Here is a 16,319-nt window from a genome sequence, read left to right as displayed (position 1 = left end):
TTTGCCATAGTTATTATGGCCAAATAATCTCAAATCTTACATGGAACCCTAACCACAGGGACATGACTTTTTATTTCTAAAGTTCCACACGCATTGGCTGGGATTCGAACCGCAGCCGCCTTGGTGGAAGGCAGTAACGATGTCGCCCGGCTGCTCTCCATACATTATTAGGGTAATTATTGCGGGGACATGATAAGAATGAACACAGGCATGTCAAAATGAGGAACAGCTATTAATTCAATCAATCAATCAATCAATCAATCAATCAATCAATCAATCAATCAATCAATCAATCAATCAATCAATCAATCAATCAATCAATCAATAAATAAATCAATAAATCAATCAATCAATCAATCAATCAATCAATCAATCAATCACTACTGATGATCTGCATTTAGGGCAGTCGCCCAGGTGGCATATTCCTTATCTGTTGTTTTTCTAGCCTTTTCTTAAATGATTACAAAGAAATCGGAAATTTATTGAACATATCCCTTGGTAAGTTTTTCCATTCCCCAGCTCCCCTTCCTATAAATTAATATTTGCCCCAATTTGTCCTCTTGAATTCCAAATTTATCTTCATATTGTGATTTTCCTACTTTTAAAGACACCACTCAAATTTATTCGTCTACTGATGCCCTCCCACATCATCTCTCCACTGATAGCTCAGAACATACCACTCACTCGAGCAGCTCGTCTCCTTTCTCCCAAGTCTTCCCAGCCTAAACTTTGCAACATTTTTGTAACGCTACTCTTTTGTCGGAAATCAGCCAGAACAAATCGAGCTCTTTTCTTGGATTTTTTTTTTTTTTTTTTTTTCAGTTCTTGAATCAAGTAATCCTGTTGAGGGTCCCATACACTGGAACCATACTCTAGCTGAGGTCTTACCAGAGACGTATATGCCTCCTCCTTTACATCCTTACTATAACCCCTAAATACTCTCATAACCATGTGCAGAGATCTGTACCCTTTATTTACAATCATATTTATGTGATTACCCCAATGAAGATCTTTCCTTATATTAAGACCTAGGTATTTACAATGATCCCAAAAGGGAACTTTCACCCCATCAATGCAGTAATTAAAACTGAGAGGACTTTTCCTGTTTGTGAAACTCACACCTGACTTTTAACCCCGTTTATCACCATACCATTGCCTACTGTCCGTCTCACAACATTATCGAGGTCATTTTGCAGTTGCTCACAATCTTGTAACTTATTTATTACTCTGTTCAGAATAACATCATCTGCAAAAAGCCTTACCTCTGATTCCACTTCTTTACACATATCATTGATATATATAAGAAAACATAAAGGTCCAATAATATTGCCTAGAGGAATTCTCCTCTTAATTATTACAGGGACAGGTAAAGCTTCGCCTACTCTAATACTCTGAGCTCTATTTTCTAGAAACAGAGCCACCCATTCAGTCACTCTTTTGTCAAGTCCAATTGCACTCAGTTTTGCCATCAGTCTCCCGTGATCTACCCTATCAAATGCTTTAGATAGGTCAATCGCGATACAGTCCATTTGACCTCCTGAATCCAGGATATCTGCTATATCTTGCTGGAATCCTACAAGTTGAGCTTCAGTGGAATAACCTTTCCTAAACCCTAACTGCCTTCTATCAAACCAGTTATTAATCTCACAAACATGTCTAATACAATCAGAAAGAATGCTTTCCCAAAGTTTACATGCAATGCATGTCAAACTGACTGGCCTGTAATTTTCAGCCTTATGTCTGTCACCCTTTCCTTTATACACAGGGGCTGCTATAGTAATTCTCCATTCATTTGGTATATTCCTACTTAATAATAATAATAATAATAATAATAATAATAATAATGCTATTTGGTTTACGTCCCATGAACTACTTGTATGGTTTTCGAAGACGCCGAGGTGCTGGAATTTAGTCCTGCAGGAGTTCTTTTACGTGCCAGTAAATTTACCGACACGAGGCTGACGTATTTGAGGCCCTTCAAATACCACCGGACTGAGCCAGGATCGAACCTGCCAAGTTGGGGTCAGAAGGCCAGCGCCTCAACCGTCTGAGCCACTCAGCCCAGCACACTTACTAACAAAACTCACACACAAACAAAGAAACAAACAAACAAACAAACAAACAAACATACAATAGAGCTGTTTCTCAAGTACTGTTTTGAACGAGTCCTGAGTTGTCAATAATATTCACAAGTAAACAGAAAAATAGAGATATCGTTTAAAGGAATGTTTTATGTACGAAGCTATCAAAACTTGGTTCATAAATACATTTTCTTAATAAATCTCCACCGAGCTCGATAGCTGCAGTCGCATAAGTGCGGCCAGTATCCAGTAATCGGGAAATAGTGGGTTCGAGCCCCATATTACTACAATCATACGGCTCCGCTTAAATCATGTCTGTACGCCTGCTCATCTCTATCGCCTTAATCTTATCGAAAGTAACTTATGTCCATGCGGTCGGGCAGTAGGTACTGTAAATCATATCTTTTTTCAGTGTCAGACATATGAACATCAACGTCGCGAATTCATAGCTAAACTTCTTCATGCGGGTTACCAACTGCCGTTAAATGTTTCGTGTTTAGTGTTCCAACCGACTTTTCGCGTTGTAGACTTAATACTTACTTTTTTAGTTACCTGTAACATCCAATTGTAACCTTTTCCTTCCCTATAGGTACGAACTTTCGCATCCCAACCCCTATTTGTGGTCCGGTCTTGTTTGTAGTAAGACGTCGTGACAGACCACACAGACGTGAAGCATTAGAACCCTGTGTCCCAGTGTTTTTGTGTTATGCCTTGATAGTTTAGCCTCCATATTATTGGTATTTTCCTCAGTTTCATTATTACCGGCTGTAATTAGCTTCATTACATAGCTAACCCTACTATCTCGTAGTGTACTAATTTCTTCTAATGTTGGCTCCTCTCCCAGACATTAATTATCCCGCAAACCAGTGACTGGACGTAGCGTCTTACGACGATGTCCAATAACTAACCAAGAAGAAGAAAAAAAAGAATATTTGGTTGACAAATAGACAGAACCGTGAATGACAGTTCTGTGCATTTCCTAAATTATTCCTCAATTTTGTCCTCCATTCCCGTCGCTTCACGATATTCTATGAAGTGACGCAAATATGTCGTGTATTTATGCAGACGGGTTATCACCTTATGAAAATAAAGGGAAACTTGGTCTTGATGAGGTGAGATTGTTTTTTAAAACTACTTACTGTAGCCTACAGTACATATGTAGAAGATCTGCTGCAGTCATTAAAATATTCGTTTTAAAAAAGTATTCCAGTCTACTAAAGTAATATATTTTTCTAGTGATCAATCCTTCCATATGTATGGGATTTTCGACTAGGTATCATCTTGAAAATACAACATCTATAAGCCACATTTCTGACTTGTTTTATATGGACAGTAGAACAAGATAAAACGTATTTGATGATGATGATGTTGTTTAAAGAGGCCTAACAGCCAGTTCATCGGCCCCAAAAAACGTATTTATTTCTTTACAAATTAGAAACTGCCTCAGTGCTTCATGGTTTCACCTGTTAGGATGAATGTTGAGTTTTACCAATGATTTAGATCATATGTATATTTTGAATTGTTCATTATTCCTTGGTTATTTTTAAGTATCTAACAGGCGAATTTTTAAGCTACTAGTATTTAATCATCTCTTGACAAAATAAAATAGTGAAATAAAATGCTACGCCCACATTGGAACACTTAAATCTTAATACATCTTAGTTTTCAAAGCATTAACTGGGTATTTAGCTTTCATCATCTTCCTCCTCTCCCAAAACCTCTTCATTCTTTTGACCTGGCTGCCCTTTCTTTGTCAGATATGACATTGTTTTTGTTGCAAAGTTTTTAGTTTAAGTCGTAATGTTTGTCCGTCAGATTCCTTTTCTCTTCTCTATTTGCAATTTTTTGTACTGTATTGTAATATTTCATCTGTTCCAAATCATCTCGGATTCTTTGAACTAGGTAATTATTTTTTGTTTTACTTTTCCAAAAGAAGTTATTGTTACATACAGTAGATTTCTAAAAATAAAAATAAACATATGAATTGTTTGGCTTTTGTTGTATGCACAGTGCTGTCCCCCAAAAATGTTACCTCTGGTCTTGGATACTGATACTAAGGAGTTTATTAACACCAGATATGTAAGTTCGTTGCTTTATTAATTTAGGACCGACCTCGATAGCTGCAGTCGCTCAAATGCGGCCAGTATCCAGTATTCGGGAGATAGTGGGTTCGAGCCCCACTGTCAGCAGCCCGGAAGATTGTTTTCTGTAGTTTCCCATTTTCACACCAGGCAAATACTGGGGCTGTACCTTAATTAAGGCCACAGCCACTTCCTTTCCACTCCTAGCCCTTTCTTGCCCCATCGTCGCCATAAGACCTATCTGTGTCAGTGTGACGTAAAGCAACTTGTAAAAATATTATTAATTTAGGCCAAAATTCCAATTAACTTTATCTTGGTGGTGGTGATGATGATAATGATGATCTATGTTTTAAGGGGCCCAGCATCTAGATCATCAGTTCATTATTTCCTAATTACATAGTGACAGTGATAAAGACTTATGCTTTTAATGTGACTAGTTAATTTTCTTGGGGCATGTCTTTCTAGTAGAAAGAATCATGGTGGGTAAGAAACAGTAAATGCCACTGCGATCCAGAGATAAAATGTCCACTGCAAAAATGTCCACTTTCCTTGTTGCCCAGTAGGGTATATATTATAATTCACTGTTATAAAATATCCAGACTTTGATGTCGTCTGCTTGAAAGTCCATAATTCATAAATGTCCAGTGAAATGTCCACCAATAATATAAATGAAGGATTGTTTTTGTATATTACAATAATTTCAAGAACTGAATATAATGTGTTTCTACAAGTGGAAGATTCTACTAATCATCTTGGATTTGAGGCTGAGGTTGCACATTTATTTTTAGGTGATGTGATATGGAACGCGAGTACACATTAACATTATTGTTGTCCTTATATTCCTGGAATCTTTGCACAGTATTTTCTACTCCTGCTGACTGGTTACCAAAACATTTTATGTCCCATTTGAAGCTGCCCTTTCTTCATCAGATATGACAATATGAAGATTAAGTTGGAATTCAAGAGAACAAATTGGGGCACATATTTGTTTATAGGAAGGGGAGTTGGGGATTGGAATAACTTACCAAGGGAAATGTTCAATAAATTTCAAATTTCTTTGAAATCGTTTAAGAAAAGGCTAGGAGAATAACAGATAGGGAATCTGCCACCTGGGCGACTGCCCTAAATGCAGATCAGTAGTGATTGATTGAAGCACTGTCGGCAGCCCTGAAGATGGTTTTCCGTGATTTCCCATTTTCACACCAGGCAAATGCCGGGGCTGTACCTTAATTAAGGCCACGGCCGCTTCCTTCCAATTCCTAGGCCTTTCCTGTCCAATCGTCGCCATAAGACATATCTGTGTCGGTGTGACGTAAAGCAAATAGGAAAAAAAAATCTCCTATTACTGCATATTACGCATTTCATAATACACAATTTGAAAAGCTTTATCACCAGGTGAACCGCCTGAACAGTCTCCATTGGAAAATGTAGTTCTCTGAACTAAAAACTCCATTTTTTAAGAGTACTTAACATCTATGAGGATAATTTTTGGGGAGGAAAAATGGCATTCTGCCCCCTAAGATTATTCGGGAGGGGCAAGCGTTTTCAGCCTAGTAGCCTCCGTGATAGGATCAAATCTAGAGTCTACTTTGATTATTGATTTGTCTCCATCCCCACGTCCTTAAACATTGGTAAGAATCCGTAGTTCGTAAAGTGAGTCACTATAACCCTCCCTTTCATGGTACATACAGTACGCGGAGGAATGTCTACTCCTACTGGTAATCCTACTATGAATGAATATCTTTATTTTGGCTCTACGCATTTATCGTTCTCTGCTATCACCCAGCCATGACCTGTCTCAGTCATTTCCATCGACTCTGCATTTAGCAGCAGAGTTCGCGAGAATGCGGGACAACGTCCGTGAGTTCTCATGTGACGAGCAGCTGAATCGCCCCTCCACATCGACATGGCCTGGCTTCTGGTTGGCCGCTGCAGCTTTATCGTCACGACACGATTCTATTTATTTTGTCACGCATGCATTCTTACTGGTCTACACTGCCTGCCATTCATTACTTTTACCAGAATCTAGATCTTTCCGTAGCCACCGACAATAAATCTTACGCGCCTTTCATCGCCTTTCAGAATGCTACCTTATAGCGACACTCGTGTAATTAATTATACTTCTTCATATACTGCACGTTCAATTGTTTCCAGGACTAGGTACTGATGTGCTCACAGTTAGTACGGATAGTGGTTCCTTAGTGCCTATGGTGGTGAGAGCGCTGGCTTTTTGAACCCAATTAGTGAGTTCGAACCCGCTCAGTTCGAGGGTATTTGAAGGTGCTAAAAAACGTCAGCCTCGTGTCGGTAGATTTACTGGCACGTAAAAAGAACTCCTGCGGGACAAAATTCCGGCACCTCGGCGTCTCCGAAAACCGAAAAGGTAGTTAGTGGGACGTAAAGCCAATAACGTTATTATTAAAACCAATAACATTATTATTGAAATAATTACTGATCAAGTTGAGCTACAATATGCAGTAGTCTACCGTTGGTAGTGTACATAGGCCTATTCTTGAACTGCCCCTGGCGTAAGACGAACTCCACTTACGCCGAATACATTTGCTATTACCGAGCAAGTGGCTGCGTGATTTGGGTCACGTAGCTGTCAGCATGTTTTCGAGAGATAGTGGATTTGAACCCACTGCCGGCAGCCCTGAAGATGGTTTCCCATTTTTACACTAGGGGCTGTACCTCAATTAAAGCCACGGTCGCTTCCTTCCAATTCCTAGCCCTTTCCTATCTCATCGTCGCCATAAGACCTTTTTGTGTGCGAAGTAAAGCAAATTATATACCGGTAGGATATAACATTTGCTACCGTATTAACTTACATCCTGCAGTCGTGTACTAACTTGTATTATTTCCGCTCACCCCTATGATTAATCCTTCTGTCTTTGACACGCCAGGTGCAAGAAAAATATACGACAATCAGAGTTGGAAGACTAATTTTCTAAGAGTGGTTTCCTCCGGTTTTCTCCTCACTCATTGCAGGCACACAGTAGGCAACGGTAGGCAAGCGCCATGGTTGTATCCCATATCGGCTCTGCATCGAATGAAACTTGAGGTGTTCACAACCTAATTTGGTCCCTTCATTTTCGAAGTAACAACGCAGCTCGGTCCCTCTCCACTTACATTCGCCAAGTCACTTGAACTCTGTGCGTAATCAAAATCGTTCAAGATGAAGTTATAGAAAGAATCGACAGAGGGCGTCATCTGACTATTGTCTTCTCCGTGTTGTCCATTTCACCTGACAAACGAGCCGGCCTGTCTTATCGCTACCTCTGAATGTAGAGAACAACAAATGCTGTCGAGTCATTCCCATCCAGATAGAATAGCATGTTCTATTATTTACATCAGCACAACTGATTATGGACGCTTTTTTATAATAGTTGGGCGATGCGATACGAAGTGCTGAGAGAAAATGTAAAATATACCGGGTACCGAGCAGAGCAACCTCGGCTTTATCTTGACTTTAGAGCTCTGCATTCGGGAGGTAATGGGCTGGTCCCATCGTCGGCTGTCTTGACAGTTGTTTTCCGTGGTTGTCCATTCTCTTTATTATGGGGAATGCCGGAACAGTTCCTTTTATACGCCATGGCCAATCCCCTCTCACCTTCTCTGCACCTCAGATCACCGCAACACATCTCCTGGCGTGAGAGAGGGAGTCACCCTCTAGGAGGCTTCTAAACCATTTAGTAGTAGGTTCTAGTAGTAGTAGTAGCGAGCAAGTGGCCGTGACGTTAGGGTCGCGTAGCTGTGAACTTGCATTCGGGAAGTAGTGGTTTCGAACCCCACTGTCGACAGCCCTGAAGATGGTTTTTCCGTGGTTTCGCTTTTTCACACCAGGCAAATGCTGCGGCCGCTGCCTTCCCATTCCTAGCCCTTTCCTATCCCATAGTCGCCATAAGTTCATCTGTGTCGGAGCGATGTAAAGCAAGTTGCAAAAAATGTTGTAGTAGTTAGTAGTAGTAGTAGTAGTAGTAGTAAAAGTAAATTAATCAGAAAATATTTCCTTCGGGAAGTGATGTAAGAGAAGATAATGGAGATATGTCAAATTTTGACTTCTTTAAGACAATAAGCAAACTTTAAGACAAAATTAGCAGGGTTAAGCACAATTTTAACCATACCTGCACGAAATTTTATGTTTTTAGATTTTCAAGCACTAAAAACTGCAAAAATATTACAATCTCGCGTAATCAGTGTGCAGACGTGATGTCCGTTAAAATGTAAGAGAAACTTCGTGATCATACAGGACAAGTTACGTTACACACTTTCGAAGTGGGACCGAGTTACGGTTCAGCGAGCGTAGAAGTGTTGGGTCAATTTCATAAAATGAATAAATGGAGAAATCCCTTAAAATGTCCGTAATATCATTTACCTTTCAAAGAACAGGAAGTAGATCGCAGTTCACAACAGCTGCCGAAGCTTTTGATTCAGTTAAACATTGACCATGTACGGGGCAAAGAAAACATTGTCCATACACAGCACATACTCACGACCGTGATACTCATGACCTTAACATATTAAAATCGAAGTGAATATTGACAAGAGAAAGTTAAACCTGCTCGTGCCGCACGCTAATCAATTTCATACTTATACCAAACGAGAAGTGCTATTCAAATACAATTTGCAGCAGCAGGTCTACACAGATACAGAGCTTATGCAGCCGATTCTGGATATATTTTGAGAAAATAATGTCACATAAACTGAAGCCGGGTCATCTATATCCGCATCTGTCGTAAAATAATGGAAAATGCCCAGTAGTTCTCTACCTGGGATAGTGAGTTCACCGAAAGAGTTGGCTACGCGGTTCGCTTCACGTAGCTATGAGCATACATTCGAGAGATGGTGGGTTCGAACCTTACCATCAGCAGTCCTGAAACTAGTTTTCTGTGGTTTCCTCATTTTAACACTAGGCGAATGCTGGGTCTGTACCTCAGTTTAATATTATTTGCTTTACGTCCCACTTACTACCTTTACGGTTTTCGGAGACACCAAGATGCCGGAATTTAGTCCCGCAGGAGTTCTTTTACGTGTCAGTAAATCTACCGACACGAGGCTGACGTATCTGAGCACCTTCAAATACCACCGATCGAACCTGCCAAGTTGGGGTCAGAAGGCCAGCGCTACAACCGTCTGAGCCACTCAGTCCGCCCTAGTATCTCAGTTTAGGTCACGGACACTTCCTTCCCAGTACAAAGCATTCCCTAACCCCTCATCGCCGAAAGTCCTAACTAAGTCGGTGCGACGGTAAAACAAGAAAAAGAAAAGAAAAATATATTGAGTCCAGGACTACAAAGCCTCTAGCTGCGTTTGGTATTGCTTCCACTTATTTGTATCAGGCTTCTCACTTTCATCTTATCAGATCTCCCTTGGTTAACTCTTCTCTTTCGTACCCGATTGGTAGCCTGTTAGTATTGTAAGGCCTAGAGAGTTTAACATACCGTATTCTCGCTCTGTGTGGTTCTGCGATTTCTTCTGCAGATATATATATATAGACAGATGTTTTATTTTAACTGCCAAAGTTAGGGACACTTGTCCTTGTCTTACACTTAACCATTGAACACACAAGTAACACGAAAACTCTACGTTCGGTATGGTCAAAATACGGGACATGAAAAGCATATTTTTTTAAAAAACAATGTGAACAAAAGTGTGCAAATGGAACTGGTGGGTATTCTGTATCTTGCAGGTAATTTATATACACCTTGAAAGACTGGCGACAGAAAGTTCACATTCACAGATCATGTGCAATTCTGAAGAAATGGTTGGCATTTGAACCATGTCAGTCCTCAGTTTCAAGATCCACATCAATATCTCGGCGCACCACCAACGACTGGTAAAATGTGCCTGCGGCTCTCGTTGTCGCTATAAACCGAAGTTAAGGATCAGTGTGACTTGAGCAGACATGCAGGATGCCTCGCAGATGCATGCAAGAACCGTACCGTCAAATGAATAAGTTTGAAAGAGGGCGCATTATTGGCATGAGAGAACGTGGTGCATCTATCCGAGAAATTGCTGCTCGTGTGGAACGGAGTATGTCGTCAGTGCAACAGAATGGTTCACAGAAGATCGACACCTCATCTAAATGGCATTGCAGGAGAGATCTGCGTCCTCCTTGGCTCTGGAGCAACAATGGAACAGTGTAACACATCGTACACTTTCAGGAGTGACAGTCCGTCGCCGTTTATTACGGTCTGGGTTACCGGCGCGTCGTCCACTTCTCCGCCTACCTCTGACTAATGTGCATAAACATGCTAGACTGCAATGGTGCATGGAACGACGTCACTGGAGACAGGAATGGCAGCAGATAGTGTTTTAGGAAGAATCCAGGTTATGTTTATTTGAAGATGATGGCCGCATTTTGGTTCGCCGCAAACAAGGGGAGAGGCATCACATTGACTGCATTCGCATAAGATGAAGTATGTCGGAGGTGCAAAGGGTGTGTACAGAATGGTTCACACAAGGCCGTAGGAGACGAAGAGATGGGTCTGGTCGGACCATCCAGACCACCCCCCGAGAAGATCGACACCTCATCCGAATGGCATTGCTGGGGCAGGTCTGCGTCCTCCTCGGCTCTGGAGCAACAGTGGAACAGTGTAACACATCGTCGTACATTATGGTGTAGGGTGCTATTGGGTACAACCACAAATCACAGTTGGTGTGTGTCCATGGCACTGTGACCAGTTTGACCTACGTGAATGACATCCTGCGACCCGTACCCATACCCTTTGTGCATGACACCCCAGACGCCATATTTCAGCAGGACAATGCGCGACCACATGTTGCTATATGAATATTTGCCTTCTTGTTGTCACAGGATGTCAGACTGTTGCCCTGGCCTGCCCGATCACCGGACTTGTCGCCAATCAAAAATGTGTGGGATATGGTGAAACGACGGGTGCGGCGCTTTGACCCAATGCCAACCACCAAAGATGAACTGTGGAATCAGGTGAATGCAGGACGGATGGCTATACCCCAGGACGCCATTCGCGCCTTATACGCGTCGATGCCATCACGCATGGAACAAGTTATCAGTACCCATGGAGGACCCTGTGCCTACTAGGCAACAGGGCATATGCTGTACCTAGGTGACTGAGATGCTAATCATTTCTGCAGAACATACTAATGAAAATGTCCTTTGAATATGAACTTCATATCTCTAGTCTTTCAAGGTGTTCTGTTTTTTATGAACATGAGTGTATACCCTCAGCCTCAAAATTTTACAGCTCCTTGGCTGAATGGTTAGCGTACTGGCCTTCGGTTCAGAGGAACCAGGGTTTGATTCCTAGCCGGGACTAGGCTTTTAACTATGTATAGCTAATTCCTCTGTCTCGGGAACTGGTGTTTGTGTTCGTCTTAATACACTTCTCTTCATCAAAACACAACACACTACCAATCACCACAGAAACACGCAGTAGTGAATGCATCTCTCCAGATGGGGTAGGCGTCAGGAAGGGCAATAGGCCATAAAATTGGGCCCAATCCACGTCAATTGCCAACCCCAATACATTAGGAGAGGATAGGAATAATAATAATAATAATAATAATAATAATAATAATAATAATAATAATAATAATAATAATAATAATAATAATAATAATAATAATGGAACACAATGCCAGGAAATACTAGCATTTTGTTGACTAGAGTGAAGAAGGGCCTCCACCACATTGGCTTCTCTGACAGAAGTGCTTGCTGGAACTGTGGATTTTATTAAGTAGTTTTTCCCTTCGGAATCTTACGGTAAAACTAGCTGTAGTACCCGTTGGTGACACATGCATGATAATGATAATGTCAAGAGATGAGTTTTAAGTATTACACTAAATTTAACCATGTCAATAATAATAATAATAATAATAATAATAATAATAATAATAATAATAATAATAATAATAATAATAATAATAATAATAATAATAATAATAATAATAATAATAATAATAATAATAATAATTGTATAGTCTCAGCCACCATGTGCAAACATTTTGATTTGAGGCCATTTACAGTGCCTGCAAGTCAATGTCAACGTTTTGATTTACTCTACCAGATGGCAGAGAAACATATCTCTGACAGGTGATATATGACAGAGTTCTCAAATTAATTTTATCGGGTAAACACCAAATGTGCCACCAGAGACCTTTGAAATGCCAAAATCGTACAAGATGGAATATTGAATAGACTATTTTCTGTCCTTCAAGAATCCAACTACCTCTGCCAGGTTTGAACCCATGATCTTGTGATCTGCAGGCCAGTAGTCTACCACTGATCCAACATGGTGCTTTGTTACAGTCGCGGCGATTGGGGGGGGGGGGGCGGCAAGAGGGGCAGTTGCCCCCCACTGCTTCGTGGAGAAGAAGATACATTTTTATTCAATTTTAGCCACCTAAAACTAGGAATTATTAAAAAAAGCAAATCAAACAAACCCTGTTGTACTGTATATTACGTCATTGTTTCTTTTAATATATTTAAATACCGTATTAAATCTCTGCACATGATTATGAGGGTATTTAGGGGTTGCAGTAAGGATATAAAGGAGAGAGCATATTTGTCTCTGGTGAGACCCCAACTAGAGTATGGTTCCAGTGTATGCGACCCTCACCAGGATTACTTGATTCAAGAACTGGAAAAAATCCAAAGAAAAGCAGCTCGATTTGTTCTGGGTGATTTCCGACAAAAGAGTAGCTTTACAAAAATGTTGCAAAGTTTGGGTTGGGAAGACTTGGGAGAAAGGAGACGAGCTGCTCGACTAAGTGGTATGTTCTGAGCTGTCAGTGGAGAGATGACGTGGGAGGGCATCAGTAGACGAATAAATTTGAGTGGTGTCTTTAAAAGTAGGAAAGATTACAATATGAAGATAAAGTTGGAATTCAAGAGGACAAATTGGAGCAAATATTTGTTTATAGGAAGGGGAGTTAGGGACTGGAATAACTTACCAAGAAGATGTTCAATAAATTTCCAATTTCTTTGAAATCATTTAGGAAAAGGCTACGAAAACAACAGATAGGGAATCTGCCACCTGGGCGATTGCCCTAAATGCAGATCAGTAGTGATTGATTGAAGATGGAAGTAATCATAGGCTGGTTACCCTCCGGGCAAATAAGAAGGCTACTTCTTAGTAAACAGGAAACAAGTCATTCCTATTGGATCACCTACCTAATTAATTTCCTCTTCATTTGCTGATGTTGATTGCACATTTTCATGAACACTGTCGTCTTCATTCAGCGCACTGTTGTCACTTTCACTATCAGAATTCCTCCACTCATCGTCCTCACTGCCTGACAATATATCAAATTCACTGTCAGAAACCTCTAACATTTTTATTAAATCTTCATTAGTATAAAATTGTCCCTCATTCTTCTTCTTCTTCGAATGAGATGGACCAGGCTCTGACCTGTTTTTCTCCATTTCGAAGCAATACTTATTGTCACTTAATTGCTCAACAATGGAACCACGTGCAGCAAATTGTTCTAAAGGTAACCTTCCTGCAGTGCCGACATAACCACAAACATCAATCGCCAAGCCGGTGAGTATCTATGTAGCTTTAGAAACATAGGACTCTGGACGCTTTAAAGCGGTAGCAAAATTGCTGCATATATCACCTTGACACTTTAAAGCGTCAGTGGCAGTGAATGTGTTAATCAATGAATACTAGTATGTAGCTATTCTTGTTAGAATATGTTGTGTAGGTAAGATAAACAAGTGTGAATTTAGTCAATACTTGAAAAACACATAGATTAAATGAATATTTTTGCACCTCTGCACAAATCCCTCTGGAATAGTTTTCTCCTATTCCTTAAGTGAGTTAAATATAGACTGATCATCTATATCACAAGTATTCAAGTATAAGTCAAGTTCATATTTTCTGGGGTGGGAGACTAAGCAATGGATATCTGTCATGGTTTGAGCCATATCAGGGAGCTGGAATGCTGCCGCACAAATACTGTATTCTGACAAGGGTGTAGGCATGTAGATTAATGTTGCTATGATGCTCATTAACCAGTTGGGAGAACTCTCATACAGAATCTATTTAGATAATCCCTTCTGAAAGATGCAAAAGAAATATAAAGGCCACTGGTACAATAAGGACTGCCTGAATCGGCAAGGACTGTGACATACTGAAAGGAGATAGCATGAAAAAAATAGCCTTGCGGAACTTTTGACTTCTGATTCCATATTAGTAACCACATAGAATGATAACAGTGTGGTAACTGTGGCAAATAACTTTGACATTATCACTACAACTTTTAAAGTGACAAGTCATTCAAGGCAACAGAAGAAACGGATGCAAATTGCTCAATCAAGGTTCATTCACAATCATAACAAGTGCATGGGTGGTACTGATCGAGTAGATCAGAACATTTCTCCCTATTGGGTGTCGATCAGAGGAAAGCAATGGTACCTTCCCACAATCGAACAGTGCAGTGATGTAGCAGAACACAATGCTTGGCAGTTCTTCCAAAGTGATGAAGGTAGATTGCAGATTGTTAAAATAGGGAATCATTTTTCTGCGCCTATTATTGTTACCAGTGGAGTTCCTCAAGGTTCTCACCTTGTGCCCTTACTTTTTACTTTCTACATAAATGACATTAAAAATATACTTAAGAATTCTGAACTGCTTTTGTTTGCTGATGATGCAAAAATTTTTATGCAAATTAATTGTCCACTTGATTGTTTAAAAACTTCAAGAAGATTTAGATCATTTGGAAAAGTACTGTTTTCAAAATGGGTTGAAACTTAATCATGAGAAATGTAAAATAATATCATTTTTTTAAAATAAGAAGAAAATATCATTTCAGTACAAATTTAGTAATTTCAACATTCTAAGTCCTGTTTCACAAGTTAATGACCTTGGTGTTTTATTCAGTTATAACCTATCGTTTAATGAACATATTGAAAATATTTGTAAGAAAGCATTTCAAAGATTGGGTTGCATTACTAGATATTCTAGAGAATTTTCAAACATAGCTACCTATCGATTGCTGTATGTGTCTATGGTACGCCCTATACTAGAATACTGTACACCTGTTTGGAACCCTTCTCATCAGACCTCTATCCATAGATTAGATTCAGTACAACATAAATTTCTTCATCTATATTCATTTAGAGCAGGATTCTCATATGATAATGTTGATTATACATCCCTACAACAGTCCTTAAATCTGCATAGCCTGTCACAAGGCCGTGAATTATTGGGTACACTCTTCATTTTTAAATTGCTTCATTTCTTGGTGAATTGTCCACAGCTCCTTGCAAAAATTAATGTACATGTATCAGACAGACGCAGAAGGTTCAAGAATACATTGTCTACAAATTGGCATAGAACTAACTAAGCATTCAATGGGCCAATTGAACGAATATCAAGATCTCTAAACAAAGTGGATATTGATATATTTAACTGCTCATTGCCAAAATTTAGAAATCACTTACATAATCTCCAGAATTGACTATTACTTTCCTGTGCTTACTTGTAATATAACCTGTGTATATATCTGTACATATTTTCTACTTATACTCCATTGAACTTTCTTTTTAGTGTGTTTTGTTTATTCTTCTCTACTGTTATGTAAAATGGTATTACCGTTAATAAAGTATTATTATGATTATTATTATTATTATTATTATTATTATTATTATTATTATTATTATTATTATTATTATTAGACCACCTATTACAGTATTTCGCCGATGGATTGCTGCAGCCATCCTAGCATCGAATCGCCACATTGGTTCGACCAGAGGAAAGCCATATAAAGAATTGATTCCAGGTACTATATGATGGAATATTTTATAGAGACTTGCCTACAAATACAGCTAGAGAGAAAAAAAGAAAAGAAAAGTGGCTTCATTGCCATCACTGCATGATGAAAATCACAACACAGTGTGTGAAATGTGAGGTATCCCTCCATGTTTCATTCAGTATCTCACTAGAACCTGGGACAGAGGTATCTTCTAAGTTCACAATTACTGTTATAGAGCATATGTATTTGGTTGACATCCCTCCAGAAGGATCACCTGGTTTCCAAAAACATTAAGACAGAAAAATCTGAAACTAAGTTCATTGTGTTTTTTTGTATGCTTTTATGTATTTTGTTGAAAAAATAAAATAGATACTAACAAAAACAATTCAGCCTTATCTGGGTTAATTTTATATAATTT

The sequence above is a fragment of the Anabrus simplex genome, chromosome 5 (genome assembly GCF_040414725.1).
Source record: "Anabrus simplex isolate iqAnaSimp1 chromosome 5, ASM4041472v1, whole genome shotgun sequence".
Classification (NCBI taxonomy): Eukaryota; Metazoa; Arthropoda; class Insecta; order Orthoptera; family Tettigoniidae; genus Anabrus; species Anabrus simplex.
This window is presented reverse-complemented; position numbering follows the sequence as displayed.